Source organism: Lepidochelys kempii, chromosome 9 (assembly GCF_965140265.1).
Source record: "Lepidochelys kempii isolate rLepKem1 chromosome 9, rLepKem1.hap2, whole genome shotgun sequence".
Classification (NCBI taxonomy): domain Eukaryota; kingdom Metazoa; phylum Chordata; order Testudines; family Cheloniidae; genus Lepidochelys; species Lepidochelys kempii.
Genome location: NC_133264.1, coordinates 101822343 through 101848878, shown reverse-complemented (window position 1 = coordinate 101848878; position 26536 = coordinate 101822343). Strand labels below are relative to the sequence as shown.

Below are 26536 nucleotides of genomic sequence, written 5' to 3'. Positions count from 1 at the left end.
GCTAATGTTGGCTGGGGAGGGGGGACCTCCCCCACCAGAAAATCCCCTTCTGTTGGCGTAGGTACGCTGCGGAGCTCTGCCAGACAGTCTCTGGAGTGCACCCGGACTCACACGGGAACAAGGGCTTCCGTTGGAGCTGCAGCGTGGTGCATTGAAACTAAAAACGGTTAATCTGGTGATCAGTGTTCTCTCAGTTCTAAATCAAGCTATTCTCCCTAGACTCTCCACCCACGAGAGGGATCTACAAGCATTACACAGCACCCACACCACTAACGTAACCTGGCATCGCACAAGGGCAAAGGGTCAAATACAAATACTTGCACAGATCAAATACTGTGCAATACAGATCAAATACAGATCAAATAGATCGAATACAAATACTTGCACAATTGTGGTGCGCCACCAACTCGTTCACTACGATAGAAAAATTGGGGTGAGTGTATTGACTGAGATGGAACAAAGAGGCCCAAAGAGTTAAAAGTGTGACCATAACCCAGTCCCTGTCCAACATTAAACCGTGGTAAGCCAGGGTCGGGGTTTGGTAAACACAGTCCAGCCTGTTTAGTGCCATGGCAAACAGATTATAAAATTGATGCCAAAGGTCAGAACTGTATTGATTGAAGCACACAAAAGGGAAAGACCAAAATGAGATAAAGAGCATTGAATCCAAAATTAATTGATTAGGAAAAACAAATTGAATCAAAATCTATCAAAGTCCCTTTCTGGAGACAGAAACTATTGGTTAAGTCTCTTATTCAGCCAAACAGTCCTTGGGGGAGAAAGTTCTGTTGCTTAATTCTGAGCTGAAAATGGCAGTCACTTTCCTGCTTTAGAGAAAACAGATAGCCACAGAGAGAGAGGAGATGGGATAGGAAAGGTGGGGGAATATGGGTTTTGTTGATGCTCTCAAGAGAGAGGGTGGCTACTCAGTCCTGGATGGATCCTTTGGGCTGGCAGGTTGGCCATACCAGCAGTTGCCTTAGACCCCGGCTCACCCCCTTGGTCAAGGACATCATTTGGTTGGTTTGGTAGGGTCCTTCTCCTTCACTGGTCCTTCTCAAGCCCAGCAGAGCTGGATGGGCTGTCTCATCTCACCATGCGGAGGCCATGCAGTATGGTTAATTTCAGGATCTGGTGAAAAGCTGAGCAAGAGTTAGGACAGGAGGAAGTTTGGGGGGGTGGGGAACCTGGAGTACCAAGGTCTGGTGTCACATCAACAATCCTTCCACCACAGCCACAGTGACAGTAAAAGGATTTTTTTTCCCCCTCTTTATTTAAGGGCCCCAAAAATCAATGGGTGGAATAATCCATCCTCATTATTTTGTCCACCAATTAGGCCTGATTTCTGACACACCAATTTTGGTTCACTGATTTCCGATCCTCTTGTTTAACAGTCATAATCTTAACACAGTCCTTGAATGGTATTAGTAGAAACTTCTGTTTAAAGTAACTCAGTCTTTGTCTCCTTCTCACATCTTTTTTTAAACAGGTTTCTATAACAGACCTTTGTAACAATTCTTGAACCTCTACCCACTGTTCACTGGTTGGACTAACAAGTAACGAAGGCCTGGTAGAAGATGGGAATCTCAGCAGTAATTCCATTGGTGTTAGAATAGTGAAAGGAGAAGGTTGGCCAAGAGGCTTGGGAGCCTCTGTCTGGTATTCAGAGTCCAGTTTTTCAACTGAATCATATTTTTATGAAAGAATTCATCAAAAATATTATAACCCTACTAAACAATGGTTCCGCCCTTGTATTTCCATGGCACGAGAGGCAGGATCTAGGCTGTGGGCTCCCAGCAGCAGAATCTCTCCCCAGAGCAAGCACCTGGGCTCTCGGGCGGGGGAGAGCAGGCTGCATCCAGCAGTTGGAATGTCAAACCGCTGGGGTTCTGTAGGAGGCAGTAGGACCAGCTGTCCTCCCTGGGGTACATGGTCCCAGTGACCCAGGGAGTGCCAGCAAAGAATGGTTTCAGTGGTAGGCTGATGCCAATACCAAATCTGACTCCTTCATAGCAAACACTGTGACCTGCGACTGGGGGGATGCCAAGATGAGCATTACATCACCCCGAACTCTCACCTCATGCCGCGTGCCTCTTGGGCCTGTCCCTTGGACTGTGACGGCAAGCGTGTGCATGGGGAGAGGAGGAGTGGGAGCAAGAGAATGCTATTCATTTGTCCACGTGTTTTGCATGTAACAGTGTCTTCATGCCACAACCACGAGTCAGATTATGCAGATACAAGCAATTCAACAGACACAAATGATCGTGGCAGCAAAGAATGTGCCTGATGTGAACTCCCAACCCAGACAAAACATATTGGAAGAAACATTATTAGCCATCACAGAAGCCTGGGGGAAAGCAATATAGAGCCATAATCCATTTGCTAAGGAATCTATTAGTGCCTAATGTATGCAAAACTCCAAAACACGGTGACTCAGTCACCCAAAGTAGCACTTTCTGCTCCGGGAGACGTCATGAGAAATCACCCTTCGAATTCTACATGCGTACTTGAGGAAGCCTGTGATAGAAAATAGAGTCCATGCCAGTATCAAATCTGGATGGGACAATCAGTCCGTTTCAAGCACAAAGATCGCTCAGCCTCCTTGCTTGTCTGCTGGGGAAAAAACAAATCAAATCTTCATTTAGAAATAAGGTCAGCGCAGTGAAGAGCAAGATCTTGAGAACTCTTTGCCCTTTGCAGTAGGGAGTAAAGTTCTATCATAGTGCTTGAAATGAGAAGGAAATCTCACAGAACAAGCCCAGTGCGCCCTCTCCTGGCGCCGGTGAATCTGGAATGGGTCTCAGGGGGATTCTGCTGCCTGCTCCTCTCTCCACACTGGGTTCGTGGAAGCCTTCCACATCCGCTCCCCCGGCTGAGGCTCCATTCACAGGCAGAAGGGAGTGTTCACAACATGCGGCAGAGCCCACAAGCCCACCCAACCCCTAGAGCTGGAGATGCAGCACACTTCAGCTACAGGTCTGTGCTTAGGAGCTGGGGGAGAGTTTAAAGAATACCCTGTCCTGTATTTAAACAAACATCCAGGCTTAGTCCATAACCATGCTTGGAAACGCACCCAAATCCTGCCTCCTTTTATTTCACTGAAAGCAGATTGTTCAAGTCAAAAGCTGGCAGTAGCTTTGTGCAAAATACCTGCAACTGAAACCAAACCATTCCGAGAGGGATGTAGCTCCCCAGGGTTTAATGGCTGGCAGGACAACATATCTGCCTGGTGAGCTTTTGATGTCCACTTCAATTTTATCAGTCATGTCTCCATATTTGACCTGCTGTATCTGAACTGATTAAGACTAGCTGGACCCGCAGGATTCTACAACAACAAGAAACACTAGAAGACTTCGTTGCTTAGACCAAGACTTGGGTGGTCACTACATTCAAAATGAATTATTGGACCAAACACAGTGCTTAATTATGTGCCTACCGGAGGGGTCCATTTTCAAAGAGGGACCCAGGATTTAGCCACATGACTTCAGATGTATGGGTAATGGGAATCCCCACTCACTGGGCTAAAAATGTCAAATTACCCCCTGTATTGTAAGCAGCCGAGCATACTTCAGTGCCCTGCCTTACAACCTGCCAAGAGAGGAAGGCCTAATAATTTCTCATGAGCAGTAAGTGAAATGGGCCATGTTACTACCTGGCCAAGGAAGGACTGTGCAGTTTTATGTTTTAACAACTTTTCCCTTAAGGGATCAATTTTGCCAGCTCTTCTCCCCTTTCCTCCCCTCCACCATCCCCCTCAATTTTGCAGATGCAGCTTTGTAAGCAAAAGTGTGTGTGCAATTGACAGCAGTCAGAGAGCAGGGTAATTGGCAGGTGCAATCAATTATTTAGCAGCTGACATGGCATCAATGATACAAAACTGGGGGTGCAAAATGAAAGCACATCTGAAAAGCTGCCAGTTCCCTGGGTTCCAGGTCGGTGAGCCCCTCCTGCTATATCTTAGGGGAGCAGGTCAGCGGCACAGGGCAGCAGAGGGATCGCACATTTGCTGCGCATTGCAGAGATCTCCAGTGCCTTGCGGGGCCATTGACACCCGTGCAGAGGGGTGTAAAGTGGGTGTGAAATGCTTCTACTCTGCTCCTAGAGCATTTCACACCCACACTCCACTCTGGTGTGAGTGATGAGTGCAGCTACAGGCCCTAGGTCTCTATAATGGGTCACCATGCAGGACAGGGCTATTGTGGGATGGAGAGCAGGATGGCAGATGTGTGGCCACTGAGTGTGCACAGCAAGGGTGCCTTGGGCCACGCCTGGGATGGGGAATTGGACACAGAAGCAGATACATCTGCTGTCCCCCTATGGGCAGAGGAGCAGTTGCAGCTCTGAGAGGTGACCACCCTTGTTTTTCCACCGTCCCTCTGAGCGAGGGGGCAAGGTCACAGGGCAATTCCACAGGCTGCCCTGGGGCATGGTGGGCCTAGGGCTGTGGATAGCCTCAACCAAGCCCCGGATAGGATGTTAATTATACTAATTCTCCAGGTGTGTCCAATGCAGCTCTGTAGGTGCTGCAGCAATGGTGGCTGAGACCACTTAGAGATTAATGAGTCTGCTACAGCCTTAGCTAAGAGCCACGTGGCTTTTAGCTCATGCAGTAGAGGCTCATACACTTTGGCTTCAGAGGTCCCAGGTTCAATCCCACCCAACAATGAGCGGGGGCTCTCGGCCTTACACAAGGCAAAGTCATGGTGCTTTGTGCAGCATGAGGCTGTGATGGTCTAGGAGAAGACTGCTAACAGATGCAAACACTTGATATGTTTTGTTTTGTTTTTTTTTAAACCAAAAGGACAAATGCTAGAACTCTGAGTGGTTTAAATTCCTGGAAAAGGAGTATTCCATAGCAGGAAAAGATCTTGTTCAATCCTGAAAGGCTCCGATAGGCAGTGCTTTTGACAGCACAAAATTGAGTGTCTTTAAATACTGGTGATCTCAAGATGTTACATTATCTCTTCAACCAGAACTTCTTACAGCTCGAGCCCTATTGATTTTCAGTGGCAGGATCGTTGATTGGTTATTGCAGATTTCCCCCTAGTTTTAAATCTATTTGCAGGTGTATGATTCTGAGTCAGTGACTTAAACAATTCTGAAAATTTATCAACAATACTAAAGTTTTATATTATGAGTGTTCGTGAAATAGAGTTTCTGGGTTTTGCATTCTCTCATTTGTTCCTTAGCCGTTAATTCCACGAGTACTACTCCTGCACATGTCTGAATATGGATGACTGCTGGGATTTGCTGGGGGCAATCAAATACTTGGCATCTAAAGCATACATATTTGCTGATGTGCTATGAAATCTAACAACTGCACATCTCTGAGCTCTCCCTTTCAGACAGATATCCGACTCACGATGTAGATTTGTGACGGTGCAGTCCGAGTGATAGATTTGGCAGGCATGCAGTACATCTTAAAACAAATATGTGGGTCTTTTGAAGCCAAGTATTCAATAAATTGCACAGACTTGTGCAACTTATCACACACCTATTGCCTGCTCACTAATCCTTCTCTCTAGGACTTAATGACACATGAAGCCAACTCCCACAACAGCGGTCATTCACAAAATATAATCAACTTGCCAGGGGAATGTTTCCTCCTTCCACCCCACATGTGGAATTCCCCCCTGCAAATTACCACTAGCTGAGACAAAAGTAGGTGACATAGTTTTTTCCTCCACCCCTGCAGGGTGCTGATGCTGGTAAAAACTCACTCATACCCCCCACACCAGCATGTAATCTATTATCACATGTAATTTGATTCCACGTGTGAAGTGTGTATGTGTGCACACACAGAGAAAGAATAGTTCATAGAGAAATATTATCACAACTACAAACTCCAAATTCCAAGAAACCCTCCCCAACTTGCCCACCCATATCCCCCCACCTTACCTGACCCATGGCCCTGCTTATACCAGCAGGTCTCCTGGGCTTAGATGCGTCCTTCTCTTGAGGGTGCAGGGGTGCTTCTTTTCCTCTGACAGCGTTCTTCAAATCGTTGCAGGAGGACTGGCTGTCAGGTGGGAAAGGAACCAGGTGGGGCTAGGAAGCTATTTCTAGAGGGATAACAGTGAGTGCTTGTTAATCCCTATGGGAAATCCCCACAGATTTGAATAAAAATGATAAACTTTCTATAGGTTTTTAAAATTATCCTACACAATGTAATTAACAGAGAATTATAGGCAGTGAAAATGCAGTTTCTTCCCTATTCTATGGGCTAGTCGCTCCCCTCCCATGTTAACGTCTATGTAGCCCATTTGCACTGGGAACATTGATGAAAGCTTTGCCTGCATTTGCATACAATACAAGGACTGCACACGGAGCTCTCCTTTTTCAGCCAGCTTGTTTTTTTCAACCCATGACTGGCAATTCCCCAATAAAAATGCATTCGTATTGAATTTGCACAAACGCAATTCTATCGGCGATTTACAGTGCACTTTTTAATTCTAATAACTCCTGCTTTGTTACCAAGACAATAAAATAATTAGTAATCAGCAGAGGGAGTTTAATATTTTAATTCTCCAGCTGTTGTTCAAAATAGCTCTGTGGATGCCTCATAGATACAATTTTTCAAAAAGGCTATAAGAATAATGCAACATCATTGCAAAGTCTGTGAACAGAACAGTTGGTAGAAATTGATAGGTTTATTGTCATTTATTTAAACAAAATATGAAAAGCTAAAAACCTGCCAGACAAGGAATTCTTAGTCCTGGCACAGAAAGCTTGACAGATGATGTAGCATTAACAGTGGAACTGGATAATCAAACATAAGTTAAGAGAACATTTTATGAACCCCCTATATTAGGTGGGATATTTTAGAAGCCTTAAAAATGAGTTTGGTCTGTGTAAATGTGGGTTTATTTAGTTGTGCAGAAACACTTCATATTTTGAACTACCCAATGGCCATCACTCTGAACTCTACCTCGTTATACTAATGCTGAAATTATGGGTCCACTCATTCTTCTACGTACTGCAGATATTTTTCAATTCCCTCACTACTCCCATCTAAAAGAGAGGCGTTCAGTCTTCCTTAGTTGCAAAGACAGGTCCAGTCAAAAGCCTGATTCTGATCTCGCTGCCTCTGGCTTGTTGGCACGTGTATCCACTGAAGGCAAAGGCGGAGTTGCTCCCGCTATGCGAGGTCAGAGTCAGACCAGTGTTAGAGGATCTGAACCGGCCGCACTGCGGCCAGAAAGCTCACACCTCCATTCTGCTCACATTGTGGCCTCCATGTACAGCCGTTCCTGGATGCTAGAGGTTCTGTCTCCGCTCTCGCTCTCAGTGTGCTGGGCTTTCACAGACAGGATTACCCCTAGGCTTAATGCACAACTCCGTGGACTCTGCTGTACTGCTAAATTCACAGCGGCCTCCCACCTCTACTCACATAGAGCAGAAATAGCTTCTGCAATCACTGTAAAACCAGCATGAGATCAAATCATGCCCACTACATCCTGGGAACTAGGATCAGCCTTGCCCGCACCTCTCCCCGGCCGGAGAGCTGGAGGGGAAAATCTGCGTGCCCAGGGCAGTGAGAGGTTCTGCTACACCAGTGGAGGGAGCGGAGATCAGAATCTGGCCTCTATGTTCATCTAGGTAGGGAGGCTCAGGCAAGGAACGCTGGATTCCTCCCTTAGCCCAGCTGTGGTCTGGGAAGCTCAGACTGACACAGATCCAAAGGTTACAGCTTGCCTATGCCCCAGCAACAGCCCCAACCCAAGTCCCTCTCTCCCGACCATGGCAGCAGTTCAGACTCAAACCAGCACTGACCATTGCAGCTCCCCCCTGTGAGATTTCTAACAGATGAGACTGTCACTCGTCTCCCCACAGCGGGGGTTGGGAAGGGAGCTTGGACCTGCCAGGACTTTGGGGAGAAGCCTAGGGAAGTTGCATAGGAAGGAGCTGCAGGCAGTAGGGCTGAGGGGGTGGATTCTGAAGTCCCCTCTCTGGCTACGGGTGGCAAGTCCAGCTTCTGAGCCCCTACAGCTGCATTCTCCCAAGAGGCCAGGAGCAGCCTGGTAGTCTGCATCCAAGCCAGCCATCTGAATGGCCAGCAACATTTCCCTTTGAAGCATGGTCTCCTTGCCATGATAGCTGCTGTAGAGACCTGGAAACACAATGGGACTGACAAGGCCTGATTTAGAGGCGGGATTTACTCACAATCCCCTGAGTAACTGGCCTAAAGATTCCTGTTCGCTTAAAAATAAATACTCATATCATGCAAATAGCCCATGCTCAGCCCACTGAACTACTGCCATATAGCTTTCTCAGATATCCGTCTTAACGGTGCATTGTTCAACTCCTTGCAAAGAAACTAGCCAGCGATAGCAGAGCATGGCCTGCACCCGGCCTTCACGCTCCACCGAGCCCTGCTTGGACTCCACCGGCTAGAGGTAACCAGCACACACCTCTACCCACACCTTTCCAGCTGTGGGCAACAGTGTCGTTTACAAGGGCCCTTGTATCCTCAGCCCCTTTCCCGAGGGCCCAGGAAGAGACAGTCTTGCTTCCCAGAGATCTCCCTGACTCCAGGCTCAGCTAGGCTGGCCCTACCTGTCTGGTTTGTTTTTGTCTCCTTCTCCTCTACCATTGCCTTCCTGTACCTTTTTGATCTGTCCTCAGCTGCTGGGCTAATTAATGCTTTAGCTCACCCCGCCTGCTATCCTGATGAGCTACTTACATTTCATTTCCCAATCAGATCTCTCCGGGGGAGCCACTTAGCCACCTGTTAATGCTCTGCACTCTATGCCACCACCTGATTCCAACACTGCATTTCCCAGAACACCCTGTTCCTAGCTATAAGAGCTCCAGCCCCGTCAGTCACTGGTAGCACAAGCTGGTCTCCCCAGGTAGCAGTCGTCCAGCTTCTGAGCCCAGCTGTCATCTTGTGTTCTCCAGTAACATATGCCATTAGCTTCACCAGCAGCCCCAAAAGGTACCATTTTAATAATCAGTGTGTAGTCTGAGTCACCCCTTTTTAATAGAATGGTTTTCTAAGGTGTTTACTTTTCTTAGAGAGCTTGTTCAATAACCCACTTGACGTCCAAGGGTGCATAGAAGTGGAAGTTTCTTTAAACAGCACTTCCCTCATTGAAATCTCTTGCTTTGTATCACTATGCTGATAATATTTTGAAGCTGCTGCATTTGCATCTGCAAGAGGAAATGGGAATAATGAATAAAATCCTGGAGGGTTGTTTTTTTTTAGCATGATCACTTGCTGAGTTGATCTCACTGTGAGGGGTTTTTAGTCTGTTTGATACAGCACAGCCTGTTCTAAAGATTTCTCTTTCAGAGTGTCCCAGTAATAGCCTTTCTGTGTCTTTCACTAAACATTCCTCTGTAACATTTTATCCAAAGTAAAAACAAATCACTTATAAACAGACCTGAACGGAGGAACTGAGCTAATCGGCCAACTTGGAATGTGTCACGTGGGGCTGGACGCAGATTGATTTTTCTGCTGCATAAGCTTAGTTGTGATGAAAACCAGTTCAAGGAAAAAATACTGGTTTGTGACAGTTTTATTTAAACAAACAAAAAATGCTTTTTGGCTATTTGTTTAAATGCTTTTCACAGCGTTATTGAATCAGGTCATGTTCTTATAATATAGAAAAATATAACTTTTTTATATTTGATTAAGTCTGTCCATTTTGCCTAACTAGTAACGAAATCTGGTGTTGCTGTGGTAAAGAGATCCATACCCTGGCAAGTGCAGTTGGCATGCACAGGGCTCAAATAAGCAAATGGGTGACTGGCTCCCCATTTTTTAGGATACTTTGATTGAACACAGGGTGTATCAGAGAGATTCCTGCTTACATGTAGCAGGATTTTGACAACCATAACCCTGGGAATGGGAATAAACCAGTGCTACGCTCTTATTGTTTAGAAAGAATAAACTGTGTCTTGGGTTGTTGAAAGGATTTAAACTAACAAACCTCTCCTAGCTTCCATTGTTTGAAATCTCAGTTACATAAAAATACTCTGATGGGGCTGGCTCACAAGGGCTTTCAGATACAGATGGCTGAACATTTTCAAATTCTTAATTTTGCTGAAAGGAAAAAATGAAAATATTGGTGGAAACTTTCAAAAAAATCACACTTCTTCTCCCCCCCCCCCCCCCCACATCTCCCTTTCTAGTTTCAGGCTTTCTAGCAAGCCTAATGCACCCCCAAATTGTTAACAAGGGCCTCTGCGTGTTATGGCATCTCTAAGAATCTATACCCTGGGCAGTCACACACCTTCCACCGTTTGTCCTGAACATTTGAATATCTATAACCCCATTCCAGTCTCCCTTTTTGATGCTAATCTTTAGTCCCATAGACCTTGAGCTATAGTTTTATTTAACAAATTATGAGCCCTGCTTGGTGGCCTGCACAGCAGCTTGCCATTGGGAAGGTAAGGGTGCGACCTTAGAAGAGAGAATCCAACCGCTGCCTGCCCAGTGCAGGGACTGCCTAAAGGCCCCGCGTTGTGCTCCGCTGGAATTCATCACTAAATCCCATAGGAGAATATAAAGGCATGCATAGAGTCTCCCTCCCTCAAGGGCTAAAGGCACAAAGGCTCTTAGGGGTTGCAGTGCCCGGCCTTTATTGTTGTTGTTTGTTTTGTGTATTACCATGGTCTGGGACCCCACTGGGCTAGGCGCTGCACAAACCCATAACAGACAGATGGTCCCTGCCCCAGAGAGTGACACTCTAAGTACCAGACAAGAGACAGTAGCTGGGGGAGCCCAAGGAAACAAGGAGATGACATGGGTCAGCGTGGCGGGCAGTGATCTCTGCACACTGCCAGCCGGGCCGTGGTCCCCTATCCTGAGTCCCAGTGGAATCCTCAGCCCTAAGTTGGGTACCCAGGATCTCTAGACAATGCTTCGGGAGAGTTTGGTGCCTGAGGATGGGGTTGGCTGAGCAGGGAGCTCCCCAAGCCAGCCTCTGGGAACTGCTGGCCCCACCCCTCAAAGGCAGCGAGGAGCCGCTCCTCACTCGGGATTCAGAACCGTGAGCCCTCTCCTGGAGTCGTGCCCAGCCAGGGCAGCCTTTTCTGTTCATATCTAAACAGAGGGAGACCCCCAGCCTGTTACTGTCTCCAGCCCAGTAGCCAGGGCACTCGCCTGGCATGTAGGAGACCTGTTTTCAAAGCTCTGCTTTGTCGGATTGGAGCAGGGACTTACCCTCTCCTTCCCAGGGGAGTGCTCTGACACTGGGCTATGGGCTGTTCAGGGAGAAGCTGCCTGCATGCCCTAAAATTCCCAATTGGGTTGCCCTGGCTGTCTTTTGTGGGAGACCCAATCCTCTGGGCATGCCCTGAGCACACCTACTGGATCAGGCCCCCCAGATGAGAGGTGGCGGAATGCCTAGTTTGAGAATCCTGCTCTGTGGGAACAGGACTTAGGTGGTTTGTGCATGCTCACCAGTGGAAATTAGGCCCCATAAGGGACTTCCCAAGGTGCCTACACCTCTGCTAGGGACTAGGGGCCACCACAGTTCATTGGGAGCTGAGCGGGTTTTTGAGGATGTTAGTAGCACCTCTGTGCTGGACTTAGCTGCCTAAAGCGGCAGTTGGGTGCCTAAACCCCTTTGTGAGAGACAAAGGAAGGTCTCTGCTAGTAAAGGCCCTTCCTGTGCTTTGCTTGGCTGGCTTCTGTTGGGTTGGGTGGGGAGCCCTGGCCGTGAGGTGCCCTCCTGTTAATTCAGAATTCCTTTGCTACAGAACACCCTGTTCCGTTATTCAGGCGTGGCTCCAAACCTTCAGGTGTCCATCCCTGCCCACCTGCTTTAAGGTGTGTCCCAAAGCTCACACAGCCTAGCTGCAGAACATGTTCAGACCTTCCAGTACCACTAGGGCTCCACAGGCAGTTTTCAGCTTGGATTGAAATGTCCTGGGCCTCTGCTGCAGATTTATATTGTGTGTGCCTGGAGATACCCGAGCAGAGCACTCGAAGTCACTTGCATCTGAGAGCATGCCAGTATGCATAATATACGCTTATCTGCTAGAGTTCAAATGAATGGGTGTCTTCCAAACTATAAGCAACTTTCTATGGACTCTCATTTACATAAAAAATCATGCTTTTGGAATGACTCATAAGCCCCATGGATGCCCATGTGTCTAGTGAGAGTTCCTCAGTGAAATTTTCCTGCGTGCCTGGGAGAAATGGGCTCCCGGGTTTCAAAATCCATTTTGAAAATGGGACTTAGGAGCCCAGTTTATTTAGGCCCTCGTGAATATTTTTCTCTCATATGCAATGCCTACTGGAGGGGGACATTTGTCACTCAACTTCACAGAATGCATGTGCTTCTGGTGTGCCCTCTTGGTGGGATTTGAGAACGCTGATGGTTTACAAATGGTAAAGAAAAGGGCAATTTTAATCAGTAGTGAGGTTCGACTTGTAGGTCGATAGGTATATGGCGAAAGAAGTCTCCTGGGGCTTCCAAAGGTGGAGGGGAAGATCATCTCACTTTGTGGGATGAAAAGGAGCCACACTGCAGATTGAGTCCAGAGCTTGCTTCTTAGGAAAAATGACAAAACTTCCCTTTTTGCCAAGGACTGTGATGCTTGTTAGAACAGTGGTATTTGCTGCTGCTTCTGCTGCTCCAAACCCAGATAAAGCAGGGAAAATATTGGAGAGGGCAACCCGTCAGCTCAAACTGTAAATTCCCCATTCTATCAGAATAAACAACAACAAAAGCTTCCAAGACAAACTTTGCTGTAGAGATGACAAGTCCAAACCTTTTTGTGCATTTATGAATAAGCTATCATGTAATTTGTGTGCAGTATTCTAGAACCTCAGCATTGCAAACACAGGAGGGAATGGAGGTCGTTCATAACTCTGAACAAAATGTTATGGTTTTTTTCCCCAAAAGTTTACAGTTGACTTAATCCAGCTTTGAAACTTTACTATGCAGAAGAAAAATGCTGCTCTCCCTTTGTCTTGTTTCTTTGGTAGTCTACGTTTAATATAGTACTGTACTGTATTGGTTTTTTTTCTTTTTTTGTCTCTGCTGCTGCCTGATTGCCTACTTCCGGTTCCAAACGAGGTGTGCAGTTGACTGGTCAGTTCGTGTTTGTAACTGGTCACTGGTCACTGGTGTTTGTAACTCTGAGGTTCTACGGTATTCTAATGAATATCACCCTTGAAGACTCATTCAATACCTGCAAAAGTTTAGACCAGTTTAGTCAAAAATCATGAAAAATTTCAAAGCTTCGGAAAGCCCTGTGGAATCTTTCTCAAAGGATTTTACCTTCCAAGGAGCTGGTACTTACCAGTTTCTGTGCTTCTCTGACTGATTGTCTCCTGGCTGTCAAAGCTCCCAGCTGTCCCCAACAATTTATACCTTGTGCTGTGCTCTCTCTACATAAATCTGCATCTTATTGAACCAGAACATGTGGGTGGAGACTTGAGTACATTGAATTTAATATCAAAATTGACATTTCAAGTTTAATTTACAAAATCCTGGGCCAGGTGCTGAGAGGGTATTACCTGGTGACATACATGGAAGTCAATAGTTTAACTGATTTACACCAAGTGGGGATGGGCCCCATCATCTTAATTTGCATGAAGTTGCCGTGGGACTTCCATTCCTCACCCCGAGAGCGCTGCAGATACCAGAGAGCTTGCCGAAGAGTGCACCAAGGCTGGGTCCTGATCACTGACCTTTCTAAAGCGCTGCATAAACACAGGCTATGCAAACCATATACTAGATGTGAATGTTTTTACCTCCTACTAGGGTGCAGCTGCCTCTGCATTGACCCCCAGCAGCTGTTCAGCAGTGTGTGCTGGATCAGACACTCTCCACAAGTGAGCTGAATGAGCTTGAGAGTGCAGGGCTAGGAACAGCGTAAAGCCGCGATCGATGCTTCTCAACCAGCGGATCCTTTGCCAGTTCTGGGGAACCTCTCCAACTGCCCACAGAATCCCTGTTTTCAGTACAGCTTCTGCTTTGTATCAACAAGGCCAGTTTATGGGCTAGCATATAGAAAAGCTTTGTGCTTTAGCAGAAATCACTAAATACCAAACTGCAATAAACAGTCAATATGGCTGTAGAAAACCCTGTTATTAAACTATCCTGGGAAGGATAATGATCAAACAAGTCGGTACAGTAACAATCTGCATCACTAATCAGCCTACGTTACAGCGAGTAATCGTCTCTGTACAGGTTTGTAACCTTCTCTGTTCCGGTGTGACATTAGCCTATTATTGTACCAGCTAATCACTTCCACTTGATAGGAGCTATGCAACTTATGCAAAACAATCTGTTAGAGTTAATGAGTGCTACGCTTAGAACCCTTTTAGCAGAATGAAGCATGGCTGCACTAAGTACTGTGTGTAAATGTGGCAAGAATGACAAATGAGAATCTTCCTATGAGGTCAGGCATAGGGGAAATGGTAGCTGGAACCTGATTAAGCTAAAACTTGGCCCCTGTGCATTGCGGCTTTTTTCATTGAGCCTGTAATTATGTTAATTCCTCTTGGCTTGTTTAGGAGCAGGTCATACTTCAGCATTTCAACAGCTAGTTCCTGCAGCAGCCCTTACTTTTGCCTACCTCCTTATTAGCAATTCTATATTATTTTAGTTTGGGAAGTCAGCTGAGTGTTTTCAAGGACTTCAGAGGAAAAAATATCAGGGTTGTATGGTCCTGGCAAACTCATATTTTAATTGTAACACAATGCGAATGAATGGTTCCTATAACACACTGATAGTGTTGCGGAGATAAAGTGATTTACCACTGGGGGGCTGCAATCCATTATAATGAGCCCAGGGAAGAAAGCTACGGTATCCTCAACAATTGCTTCTAATCTAAGATGAAATACCATGTAAATGTTTGCATTACATATCTACTTCCTTGATTTAGTGTCACAGGGGTGCCTTTATTTCTAGTCTCTGATTTTTGTAAAACAGCTGTCCACTCCCATCTATGAACAATACATACCAGCTATAACAATCAACCATTATTTGTGATGGTGACACTGAGATCCCTGGAATCAGCTAGTAGGGATGATATGGTCTGGATTCTCAAATTATTTTAGAATTAGATGAGTTAAACTTCTTACTTTATTCTTGCACTAAATACTGTTAAACTGGATGGTGTCAATGGTGGCCATCAATCACAGATTTAACTGAAGTGGACTAGTATACTGAGCACGCATCATTCAGGCTAAATGGCGGAATGGGGGAGCAATTAAATGCCCTTTTGTGTGGTGATTGGTGAGACAGTGAAGGCCACATTGCCCTAGACACAGGCCAGCATAGCAGGGCCTGAATAGGAGCTGGGTCATGTGGGCTGAGGGATTTCCGTGGGGACTGACTGCAGACACAGGGGCTGGGGCTTTGATTGGTTGGAGCTGTGTGTCAGACAAGGGCGCCAATTAGTTAGGGCAGAGGGGGGCTGCCGCCTCTTTCTGTTCCCCTTCCCCCCCATTTCCATACAGAAGGGGTGCTCCCTGGCGGAGCTCTGAACTGCTCGGCATTAAGAAAAGGAGGACTTGTGGCACCTTAGAGACTAACCAATTTATTAGAGCATAAGCTTTCGTGAGCTACAGCTCACTTCTTCAGATGCATATCGTGGAAACTGCAGCAGGCTTTATATATACAATCTCTGTGTATATATAAAGCCTGCTGCAGTTTCCACGATATGCATCTGAAGAAGTGAGCTGTAGCTCACGAAAGCTTATGCTCTAATAAATTGGTTAGTCTCTAAGGTGCCACAAGTCCTCCTTTTCTTTTTGCGAATACAGACTAACACGGCTGTTACTCTGAAACCTGTCATTATGCTCGGCATTAGTGTGGACTGTGCGTTCTGCAGAGAGGTGCTTCTCCCAGCTTGTGCCCCTGGGGCAGGGGGTCAGGGTTTTGTTTACAAACAGAGGCAGGGTGATTAAGATCAGAAAAGGCTGGTAATTTAAGGATCCAGAAGTCATTAGATGAACCTGTAAAACAGGAATTCCTCTGCAGGGGAGCAGGGTGGTGTGTGTGGGGGAGGAATGGCTGAAGAGCGAACGCAGGGGACTCCCAAGGAGTACCGCCGAGCCCTCTGAGCCAACGTTACATTCAGAACAGAGTAAGGTCTGAGGGCCATAGGTAAAAAGACGGGGCCAAACCCCAGGGCTAGCAGTGGCATAGAGAAGCTCCCACTCTACCTGTGGTGCTTATGTGGCCCCATCACTGTAGTATCTGAGCGCGTCTCCTCCCAGCCCCTCCGTGAGGTCGAGCAGCGCTGTTATCCCCATTGCACAGGTGGGGCACTGAGGCACACAGCCTAAAGGCCAGATTTTCAAAGGTATTTAGGCACCTAGAAGCTTAGGTGCTTTGTAAACCTCACTAGATGCCTAGCTACATCTTTGGGTGCCTAAATACGTTTGTAACTCTGTCCCTAAGGCACTGACCCGAGGTCATAGAGGAAATCTGGGGTGGGGTGTGGAAGGAACCCAGGTCTCTCAGGGCTAGTTCCCTATCCACTGGACCAGCTGCGCTCTCTGCTGCATGCTGTGAAAAAGAGGACTCTGATAGATGGGAGCAAACCCAAGGTGGCCAGTTCTCTGAGACTCCAGTAAATAGTCCCAGGATGTCGGGATGGAGGTCATGGTTGACCGCATGAAAATCAGCACAGAGGTTAGGAAGGATGGAGAATGAGAGGAGATCACTTAACTCCCAAGGGGTGGCAGGTTCTGCCCCATTCTGGGTTGTAGAGCAATGGCTGCTGTGCAATTTTACGTTTTAAGTGAAAACCATTTTGTTTTGTTGTTTTTTGTTCTGAGTTTGAGAAAAGGAAGGAATGAGAAAGTATCGTCTGAGTATCAGATGTGATTATACATCAAATTCTTAGGGTTTCAGCTGTATCCAGGCCAGTTCCACAACAAAGAACAGAAACTGTATCCACAGAGTTCATTAAGTCGACCATTATTGTCATGATTTGTGTTATTCACTGGGCACCATCTGTGTGCTCAGCACTGTTCAAAATATGCCAGAAAACCCAGTCCCTGAGCCAATGCATCCAAGCTGTGTAACTCTGGATAAGATGGCTCAGATATTTAAGTGTGAAGTGTATAGTTATTGATCGCACATATTATCACATGGTAACTGTGACGTTTATATCTATGAATGGAGGCACTGATGGAAACAGAAGTTTTACTGGATTACGGACTAGAAGATTTGACCCTCCAACTTTATTTCAAGAGGAAGAGCTGCCCAGAGCTCCTGTGCCTGTTTATTTTCCTTTCCTGCCTGCAGTGGCCCTGATAGACCTCAGAACTCTCAAGTTTTTCCCCAACTTTATAATGTTGAATTTTCTTGGTGTTTGATTTAAAATATTCTCCTGTGAGAACTGCAACTCAGTCGCTGTCGTATTGTGTTTCAGAGCCTTCTGGAAAGTAACGAGCCTTTAAACAGAAGTGCAGTGCTGCCAACTCTCATGGTTTTGTCATGAGTCTCATGATAATTATTGTTTTCCTTAAAGTCCCAGCTCCTGGAGTCAAGGGGATATATGATGATTTCAGCCTTTGTTCTTAAAGAAAAATGAAGTTTCTAGCCCTTGTGGCTATGGAGAAAGCATCAAAACGTGACCCCAGTGCACCCTAAAGGCTCAAAAAGCAGAAGGCAAATAGAAAGAAAACCAATTCGGTTATTTTTACATAATCCCATGATTTTAAAGCCAATCTTGTGATTTTTAGTGAGCCCGATTCTTGATTTTTGACCATTTGGGGTTGGCAGTGCTGTGAAAGTGACTTTAAAGTGTCAATTTCACTCCTGTTTAAGGCCAGTTTCTAGTCTGTTATTTGCAGTGGGGCAACACCCCTAGAGCCCCAGGCAGGTGCAGGATAAACTCACGGGGCCTTGCCCTAGTACGACATCTCCAAAAGTTTGATGATCTATTCCAAGCTTGATGAACTGCAAACAAGTGATGGAAAGTCATCTAGATTTTTCTACAGTTGTTTCAATTGTTGTATTCAGAGTTAATAACAAAGTAAGAATATACATTAATTTTTTAAACCTAACCAGTGTCCCTTAAGTGAATTGACACAAGATGTCAGAAAAAGTATTAGAGCTATGTGGGTCTAATATTTATTTAATTTTCTTTCTTTATATGGGAATTAGAAATTATTATCTGACAGGAGCACTGTATCTAAGTTATCTGCAAAAAACCAAGAAAGTTTTCAGGTGCCCAAGTAGCCTTTGGAATTATGGTTAAAGTTGCCCCCCACCCCCAAATCTGAAATGGCGCCCCTGGTGTCAGAACCAGACAATGAGGAGAAAGCCATAGAAGTAGTTGAGAGCATGGCCTGGAGAGGGATGAGAGACTGAACACAGGGCTAGCTAGAAAAGGCAGGCTTGGAAATTGTAAGCAAGGAAACTGCCTGAGGTTGTTTGTTCCTATTGTGTTCAGGGCACCAGAACTTTGTGGGCATTTTAAATAAACAAGATTGTACCAAAGAAACACCTGACTTATATCCTCAGTATCTCCAGCCTGGCAAGACCCCAAGCGCTGGCTAACCACTTGGGCCACAAGGCAACAAGATATAAGGTGCCACAAGTACTCCTTTTCTTTTTGTAAACAGAGAGTTACTTCTCACATGCAGCAGGCCTTTTTCTCCGAGCAGGCTCCATCCATGCTGACTGATGGCCTCAGGGCGAGTCAGATAGTTGCATGAAGAAAATACAGATTTTAACAGGTACTGTGGGGGCAAAGCTCTGCAATGTTACTGATAAAGCCTAGATGTAAATGACAAATGCATTTGGCCCGTGTCATGAAATCAGTGGAGTATGAGGACCAGATGTAATTTCATTTATGCTTGTATTAATCTAAACCTAAGGTCCAATCACTTCATGGAATCCTACTGTAGACTTCTGTCCCATTCTGGCCACTACAAGACAGTAACCCCCAGACAGAGCTATGCAGTAGAATATGATACTGGGATGGACCTGCTCTTGGGATGCCATTCTAAGTGCAGGGTGCTGTCACTGAGCCCTGGGGGGTTGCTCTAGGTTTGCCTAGGTGTAACTGAGTTCAGAATGCAGCCCTTGGGTCTCAACGCTTTACTCTCCGTTATTCGGATGTAATGAAGGGCAGACTTTGGGTTCATTATTGTGGGTGTGCTGCAGACGCATGGCATGTGCTGAGTTAGTGCAAAAGTAATCCAGGGCTCATCATGGTGCGTGTATAAACTCAATGCGTGTTTTTAATGGTATTAATACAATGATGATTTCTGCATTGTGCATCTCACTTTAAACAACCTGAGACTGTGAAATGTAATAACTGAGCTGTACATTAGGATTCATACTTTGGGTGCTCTGAGTGAATTTCCATATCGTGGCATGATATTTCTGTCAGGGTTCTGTATAGCTTGGGAGCTTTACTCATAATCTCAGGTCGATTTTCACTAAGTTGGTAGGAGAATGGCGGTTGTAGCAAGTAGATTTCTTGGATACAATGAACTAACTTTTAAAACAATAAGAAAATACATTCACTTTTTATTTTACTGGTTTTTTTCTGCGTTTTAAGCAAGGTAAGAAAATAAGCCACAAGTTCAGAACCAGTATTTAAAGGTGCACAAGTGAGATCAGAATTTTAAAATTTGTTTTCCTCTAAATCAGTGGTTCTCAAACTATTTACCATTGTGGGCTGCATCCAGCCTGTATGGCCCTGAGGATGTCATATGGGCTGCAGCTCTGTGCTGATTGGGCCACAGGTTGAAAACCACTGCTCTAAATTGTCAAAGAATAACATAGGGCTGAGCCACTAAGCTCTCACGTTCAGGCATTCCTGTTCACCTTGAAATTATTCACTTGTTCCAGAAATCTCTCTCTCAGTGACATGTTTAAATAATGCCAACGACACTCTGCTTTGGTTGTTATATTGGCTACTAATTACATGTCCAAGGCTTCGGTCTGAATTTAGAGCAGTTCATTTAAAAATGCTATTTTTGCCAACAAATGAGATTGCCAACTGTCATAAATATAAAGGGAAGGGTAACCACCTTTCTGTATACAGAACTATAAAATCCCTCCTGGCCAGAGGCAAAAGCCTTTCACCTGTAAAGAGTTAAGAAGCTAAGATAATCTTGCTGGCACCTGACCAAAATGATCAATGAGGAGACAAGATACTTTCAAAGCTGGAGGGGGGGAAACAAAGGGTCCGTCTGTCTGGGTGATGCTTTTTGCCAGGAACAGATCAGTAATGTAGTCTCAGAACTTCTGTTAGTTAGTAAGTAATCTAGCTAGAAATGCGTTAGATTTCCTTTTGTTTAATGGCTGGTAAATAAGCTGTGCTGAATGGAATGTATATTCCTGTTTTTGTGTCTTTTTGTAACTTAAGGTTTTGCCTAGAGGGATTCTCTATGTTTTGAATCTGATTACCCTGTAACATATTTACCATCCTGATTTTACAGAGGTGATTCTTTTACCCTTTCTTTAATTAATATTCTTCTTTTAAGAACCGATTGGTTTTTCATTGTTCTTAAGATCCAAGGGTATGGGTCTGTGTTCACCTGTACAAATTGGTGAGGATTTTTATCAAGCCTTCCCCAGGAAAGGGGGTGTAGGGCTTGGGCGGATATTTTGGGGGAAGACATCTCCAAGTGGGCTCTTTCCCTGTTCTTTGTGTAACACGCTTGGTGGTGGCAGCATAGGGTTCAAGGACAGGGCAAAGTTTGTACCTTGGGGAAGTTTTTAACCTAAGCTGGTAAGAATAAGCTTAGGGGGTCTTTCATGCAGGTCCCCACATCTGTATCCTAGAGTTCAGAGTGGGGAAGGAACCTTGACACCAACAACCAAAAAGCTAAGAAAAAATAGTAATAAAAGACCCCCCTTTTCATAGTGTGTAGAACCGAATGATCCACAGAAAGAATTTGAGTGAATTAATGAGGTGTGTCATAAATATAAAGGGAAGGGTAAACCCCTTTGAAATCCCTCCTGGCCAGGGGAAAGCTCCTCTCACCTGTAAAGGATTAAGAAGCTAAAGGTAACCTCGCTGGCACCTGACCAAAATGACCAATGAGGAGACAAGATACTTTCAAAAGCTGGGAGGAGGGAGAGAAACAAAGGGTCTGTGTCTGTCTGTATGCTGGTTTCTGCCAAGGATAGACCAGGAATGGAGCCTTAGAACTTTTAGTAAGTAATCTAGCTAGGTATGTGTTAGATTATGTTTTCTTTAAATGGCTGAGAAAAGAATTGTGCTGAATAGAATAACTGTTTCTGTCTGTGTATCTTTTTTGTAACTTAAGGTTTTGCCTACAGGGGTTCTCTATGTTTTTGAATCTAATTACCCTGTAAGATATCTACCATCCTGATTTTACAGGGGGGATTTCTTTATTTCTATTTACTTCTATTTTTTTATTAAAAGTCTTCTTGTAAAAAACTGAAAGCTTTTTCATTGTTCTCAGATCCAAGGGTTTGGGTCTGTGGTCACCTATGCAAATTGGTGAGGCTTTTTATCCAACATTTCCCAGGAAAGGGGGGGTGCAAGTGTTGGGAGGATTGTTCATTGTTCTTAAGATCCAAGGGTCTGGGTCTGTAGTCACCTAGGCAAATTGGTGAGGCTTTTTATCCAACATTTCCCAGGAAAGGGGGGGTGCAAGTGTTGGGAGGATTGTTCATTGTTCTTAAGATCCAAGGGTCTGGGTCTGTAGTCACCTAGGCAAATTGGTGAGGCTTTTTACCAAACCTTGTCCAGGAAGTGGGGTGCAAGGTTTTGGGAAGTATTTTGGGGGGAAGGACGCGTCCAAACAGCTCTTCCCCAGTAACCAGTATTAGTTTGGTGGTGGTAGCGGCCAGTCCAAGGACAACGGGTGTAATATTTTGTACCTTGGGGAAGTTTTGACCTAAGCTGGTAAAGATAAGCTTAGGAGGTTTTTCATGCAGGTCCCCACATCTGTACCCTAGAGTTCAGAGTGGGGGAGGAACCTTGACAAGGTGAGAAGACAATTCTGTTTGTCTCTCATTTTCTTCTGTTGCCCGTGCCCAGCTGATGGAGATGGGGCCAGTTTACCAGATGGTGCGAGATTTGTGGCTGTCTCTTCTGAGTCAGTGCCTGGCACTGGAGAATATTTCGCTCCTGGAGGGTCTGTCTTTCAAATGAGACATTGTACTACAATTTTGTGGTTGTTAGTTCTTGCAGCGGTAGTTGCAAGAGTAAGATACCAGGATGGGAAGGTGGGAGTCAGCACAACACTATTGCAGAGAGCTCTGTATGGAAAGTGTGGGAACCTCTGGGCTCAGGTGTCTTCGTGGCCTGTCAGCCGTGTCGGCTTATCGGCTGTCCTAGCTGGTGAGGTTGGGTGGTTTGGAGCCACTCTCCACACACTTTCCTGCTTGACTGGCTGCTTTCAGCCTCCTCGGGTTATGTTCCACAGTGCTGCTCCCTGTATCGATAATCTCCATGGAAACAGCAATCCAGGGAGCCGCAGAGCATAGTCTCAACAGCTGGGAATTCAGAGAAGGTGGCAGCAATTGCGGGGGGAGACACCACACTTGGCTGGGTGGAGCGCGAGGCTGTGGACAAGTGTATCCGGGGTCAGGCTCTTCCTGTGCAGTTACACCTCTACCACACTCCACCCGGAAGCAGCGACATCTCCGCAGCCATCTTCGCCTGTTGTAAGCAAGCGCTCCAAGGCTGCTCAGGATCTAGCCTCCTGGACTTGGAAAAGATTATTTTCCTCTCAGCTCTGATTATCCTCTTTAAAACAAGATGAGCCCCACTAAATCCCCTCTGAAACATTAGTGTGTGTGTGTTTGTTCTAGAGGTTAGCCCTGTCAACACTACTGTGTGATCAGTAGGTACCTGACTTCATATTGCAAGCATGCATTTCTGTAACTGAATCGTTAAGTTGAATAAAAGTGGTTAGTGCAGAAGTTACTGCCCCGGGACCACAGTCACTCATCCGCTTTCATTCTGGTGTTTTTCCTGAAGTTGGTACCCTTTGTCTTAGATATAAGATTTTTTATTTTTGTGGTGTCGCTCAAGCAATTGACAATTACTAAACTGCAGCAAAGTGCTCTGCATTCAGAGACGAACTGCCCTGGAACTGTTATTACTGAAAAATTATCTGGCTGTTACACCTGGCCATTTGAGTTTCTTTGTTTTCATTCACACATGTGACAGACTAAGTGTTAAAAGAGGCTGAGCATGCTTTCAGTTAAAAATGGCTCCCCAGAAATAATTGGGATTTGTTGCAATCAGTGAGGGTAAGCCTGATAAAGTAGTTGACTAGCCTGTTTCATAGGCTTTTGTCTTGATCTTATTTTATTAGTAGTAAAACCTGCTTGTGACTAGATGGCAGACTGGAATCATTACTGCCAGGAAGACAAGTGTCTTCATCGAGATGTGAGTGAATATTGGTGAAGCGAGTACAGTAACTAGCATGCCTGCAGAACACTGATGACACCTTCCAGCGTCTTTGGTATATGCTGGTCTCACCATGACCTGGGATTCAGTGTCTAAAGAGAATATTTGAGTTACTGTAAATCATGATGAAGAATTGAATTTTTGATCTTTCAGGATGTAACTCCACATTGCTTGGGTGCTGGATGACCATAAAGACTTCACTCGTGAAACGCCAGCCCATTGATTCCTCCAACTTGCAAACTCAATTACCAACTTTTGCTCCAAATACTTGCTCTGTGCCTAACTTTACCTGAAGTAAAATACATTGTGACAAGGTGGATGAGGTAATAGCTTTTATTGGCCAACTTCTGTGGGTGAGAGGGACCCACTTTTGAGCTGCACAGAACTCTTCTTCAGGTCTTCTACATTTCAAGTAACATGTAGCGTGATGACTAAGAGCGATGTTCTCTGTAAGGAAAGGGTCAGTTCTCTGACCCTTCAGAGTCCAACCTTCTATTCCACTGAGGGTCCCACACAGGCATTACTGTGCACAGTGGAGCCTAGTGGCTGAAACGTGTTGAGGATTAGAGCCTTCTTGAGTAAGGGTGAATTTTATATTTACTGATGGTTACTAATAACTGTCTAACCCTAAACCTAGTTATATAGCACTGGGATCGTGCCTGGTGCTGTACAGACAAATAAGAAGGCAAGATCCCTTCTTCTGTGGAGTTTACAATCTAAGGCCCTGATCTTGGGAAGACTCATGCATGTGCTTAAGTTCACTCGTGTTCCCACTCAGGTCAATGGGGTTACTTATACGTGTGCTGAATTATGGCCTAAAAGAACATGGCAATGATAAACGAGCCATGTGCGGGAGCACAGGGGATTCAAGAGGAAAGGGACGCAGCACTAGAGAGAATGGCCCTTCTGGCCTGAAAACTGCTGACTCTGTGAGTGTTGCCTTGTGGTGGTTTGGTTGTTTAGGGGTGCCCGGGTGAGATCAGCGATGAGCCTCAGGACCAATGTTCCCTCTAATTTTTGCCAGGCCGTGTGCGCAAAAAATTTCTTCTGTGCAAATCGTTGTGCTTCTGTGTGAATTTTTGTGCGCGTGGTGTTTCGCCGTGTGCGTGGGGTTTAGGATCTGTGTGTGCGTGTGCACACGTGCACAGCTTAGAGGGAACAGTGCTCAGGACCACAAGTCAACAAGGTACAAAAGTACGTGGTGTTGTGTATAGCCGGGGGGCATTATGTATATTCTTTATCGCAGTGACATGGTTCCCTTGCCTGCTACTCTGTAGAGAACTAAGGATAATGTTCTATGCAGGTGGGCTTTCCACTCTGCTCCTAATAAGGTGTGTTTCCTGTGTCTGTGGCACAGATTTATCCATTTCCTGTACTTCGGCTTTATTAATCCAAATGCCTAGCACGAATGTGGCTGTTCCGAGGGCTTGGCCCAGAAATTCTTACTTTCTGACCTGTGACTGAGAAGCTTTGGACCAGGATAGTGATTTGTCTTTGATTTGTGTTTAATCAGCTGTGGATTACAGCTAGGGTGACCAGATGTCCCAATTTTATAGGGACAGTCCCAATATTTGGGGCTTTTTCTTATATAGGCTAAAAGAAAAGGAGGACTTGTGGCACCTTAGAGACTAACAAATTTATTTATTCAAATAATTTCTTCTGTGCAAATTGTTGTGCTTCTGTGCGGATTTTTGTGCGCGTGGTGGTTCGCCTTGTGCACGGGGTTGGTTAGTCTCTAAGGTGCCACAAGTCCTCCTTTTCTTTTTGCGGATACAGACTCACACGGCTGCTCCTCTGAAACCTGCCATTATATTGGCTCCTATTACCCCTCCACCCCGTCCCGCTTTTTCACACTTGCTGTCTGGTCACCCTAATTACAGTGGTGCCCCCTTTGGGGCTCACCAGGGAAGCAGCTTTGGGCTCGGCTTGTACTTGAAAGCAAGATTCAGCGCGCGCTGAGGTACCACAGAAAGCCAGTGCGAGTGTTTCAGCAGGAGGCTGCCTTCCTCTTTCGAGCCAAGGCCTTGGCGCGGTGTGAAGGGGCATTGTTCTTCTGGAGGCGCCAACTTCTGGCAAAGACGTGATGATACGAAAGATGCCATGGAATTTCTAAAGAGCAGAAATATTAGCCCCGGAGCCCGGAGTACATTCCCCTTGAGCGGTTGTGGAGTACTGCTGTGATAGAAAATAGCTGCTGCTTCTCACCCCAGAGAGAGCTGCATTTCCGCGCTACTTGGGGCGCTCGATTGTCATTGTATTGCACGGCATTTTGCTTTAGGAACCTTTGGTCTCGATGGGGCCATACGAGTGCAAGCTCTTATGTTAATAAAACACAATGGGCCGGTTACAATAGAACAAGCTGTAATGAGCTTCTCAACTGAAGATCTAGAACTGTGTTCATGCAAGAGGTCAGACTAAACGATCCAATAGCCCCTTCTGACCTTAACATCTATGATCAGACAGGTAGGCCTCCCTGCTCCCCCGGCTGCTTTACGACCAAGGAGAGCTTCGTGGAATGAAAACTTGGAGGAAGTCATTACTCCGGGATCACTTTCCCAAAAGTGGGGAGGATCAGAAACGTGGATTTCACCAAGCAGGCGCATCAGGGACGTAGCCGTCTTTGTTTTGTAGGATTCAACGGGAAATTAAACCAAAATTCAGTTTTCATGCGAGTCAGATGATGCTATAGAGAGTGTTACATTTACATGGTATTTTACAGGGAATAGGACATATTCCCTGTCCAGAGGAGCCCATATCAAGGCTCTCCACAAGTATCCCAACCTTTCTGGAGTCCACATGAATGAACTTGGACAGACAGACAATTCTGCTGACACTCTGCTAATGTCAGACAGAATAAGCCTTGTGTATAAGAACTAAGTAAACAGTAGGGCTGCCAAGCAATTAAAAAAATTAATTGCGCTGTTAACCAATAACAGGATACCATTTATTTAAATATTTTTGGATGTTTTCTACATTTTCAAATATATTGATTTCACTTATAACACAGAATACAAAGTGTACAGTGCTCACTTTATATTTATTTTTGATTACAAATATTTGCACTGGAAAAAAACAAAAGAAATAGTATTTTTCAATTCATCTCATTCAAATACTGTAGTGCAATCTCTTTATCATGAAATAAAACAATGTAAAACTTTAGAGCCTACAAGTCCAATCAGTCCTATTTCTTGGTCAGCCAATC

General features: G+C 45.4%; 1 protein-coding gene across 13 annotated transcripts in view; it reads left to right on the top strand.

The window, feature by feature from the left end:
* Positions 1 to 26536, top strand: part of HTR2C (5-hydroxytryptamine receptor 2C) — a 740895-nt gene that overhangs the window by 66332 nt on the left and 648027 nt on the right. The window contains exon 1 of one of the 13 annotated variants that reach the window (XM_073358599.1): positions 8907 to 8938. The exons of the other annotated variants lie outside the window; for them this stretch is intronic. The gene's annotated coding sequence lies outside the window, so the exon portion shown is untranslated. Of the gene's footprint in view, positions 1 to 8906; positions 8939 to 26536 lie in introns of those variants that run through there. 13 annotated transcript variants of the gene reach the window in all.